This window comes from Pinus tabuliformis, chromosome 8 (genome assembly GCF_031772625.1).
Source record: "Pinus tabuliformis cultivar Carrire ecotype Pingquan chromosome 8, CPIR1, whole genome shotgun sequence".
NCBI classification, from domain to species: domain Eukaryota; kingdom Viridiplantae; phylum Streptophyta; class Pinopsida; order Pinales; family Pinaceae; genus Pinus; species Pinus tabuliformis.
The window spans coordinates 817,083,078-817,084,712 of NC_142294.1; the positions used below are offsets into that span (position 1 = coordinate 817,083,078).

Sequence of the window (1,635 nt, forward strand, 5' to 3'; positions counted from 1 at the left end):
ATTTGAATCACTAGTGTTATGCACATTAACTATGGTCTACATCAATTGCACAATCTACATTAACAAACGTTGATGATTCATTCTAAGTATTAGAAAAGTGATGACAATGTCTCTAACTTGTGAACTATTGGATGTTAGAAAACTTCAAATCTTCATTCCTACAACAAATCATACAATGTAGAAGCATAAACATAGTAATTAAGACTCACATTGCAACCATTAACTCTGGAAACAATGAACAACTTTTGAAAATTTTGGTTTTATTTTCTTGATAGCCATCTAGGAATATACAAGTCACTAGGTTTTATTCATTCTTATCACTTCCACACTGCATTTTATTTTTATATGTATATAAAATTTTGTTTGTAAAGTGAAAATAATAATTGTACATCAACTTTATATTAAGATAGTTGAAAGAAACAATGTGGTTTCATCCCACATGCAAACGGTGGCGGAAAAGATAGGGAAGGGTGGGTATAAAAGGGGAAAATTGGAAAGAGGAAAACATACTTACCTGGGCGGGGTCAATCGATGATCAAGAAGGTCGATGGCCTAGGAAGACCACTTCCATTGCACTTGGGAGGGGGGTTTACCTAGCATCTCCCACTGAGGAGAGTGCATGTCATAATTTGTGGCAGCGGAGGCTCGCGTTCGCGCGGCCTCCAACCGAAACATATCAAATTAGGTGTGTATTATAACTGATTTTTTTGATTCGTCCTGGTCCAGATTGAATTTGTTCTTTTACACGTTAGACAGCTTCGTGGTAGTTGTTTTTACTTTACTTTACATATGCTAGGCCGAGTTGGATGGATCATTTTATAGACGATTATTAGCTGAGAGCAGGGAAGTTGTTATGTTGTTGTGAGGATACGTTACAGATAAATTCAAACTATATTCTCACATTTTCACATTCGATGGGGATGTGACACTACATTCTCACATTCGATGGGGATGTGACACTACATTCTCACATTCGATGGGGATGTGACTTCATTCTCACACTCTCACATTCGATGGGGATGTGACACTACATTCTCACATTCGATGGGGATGTGACTTCATTCTCACACTCGAAATGTCGAGGGACTGTTGTTTTTCGAACTCCGTTGTTGATAATTTGTGTTCAAACCCTGTCATTGAAGATATGATTCATATTTTTTATTCATCTTTTTCATTCATTAAGTATTTTGCATCTGTAGCCTGACTTGATCTTTCTCAATGGAGTACGTAACTTTAAAAGCATGTTCTGTGATCTTCATATGCACGTCGAAAGTGCATCCTGTTTTTAATTTATTTTGGTTTTATATTATTGTTAATATCTAGCACCCCAAGGGTTTTATCTCTCTCATGGACCTTTTCTGTGAATGGTTGGGCCTTTGGTTGTGGAATGAGCATAGGGTCACTGTTTTTTTATATCAATTTATAATGTGATTGTGTTTGAAATCACATCTGTGCTAATTGATGTTTGATTACTGAATTTATAATCTGTTTGAAATCACACGAATAATGGCTGTACTCACTTATGGTTGATCTGAATTGACCACTGAATTATGATGGACTTGTGCTCGACCATCTAGAAAAAAAAGTGACCACTAAATTATGATGGACTTGCGCTTGACCCTCTAGAAAAAAAGT

General features: G+C 36.3%; 1 long non-coding RNA gene and 1 other non-coding gene across 2 annotated transcripts; both read left to right on the plus strand.

The window, feature by feature from the left end:
* Positions 1–506: 506 nt before the first annotated feature.
* On the plus strand, positions 507–666 carry LOC149238089 (U1 spliceosomal RNA). The gene has a single exon (XR_016246840.1). It is a non-coding gene; the product is annotated as a U1 spliceosomal RNA (small nuclear RNA).
* On the plus strand, positions 515–1,242 carry LOC149238090 (uncharacterized). The gene is made up of 2 exons (XR_016245340.1): positions 515–685; positions 727–1,242. It is a non-coding gene; the product is annotated as an uncharacterized LOC149238090 (long non-coding RNA).
* The last annotated feature ends 393 nt before the right edge of the window (positions 1,243–1,635 follow it).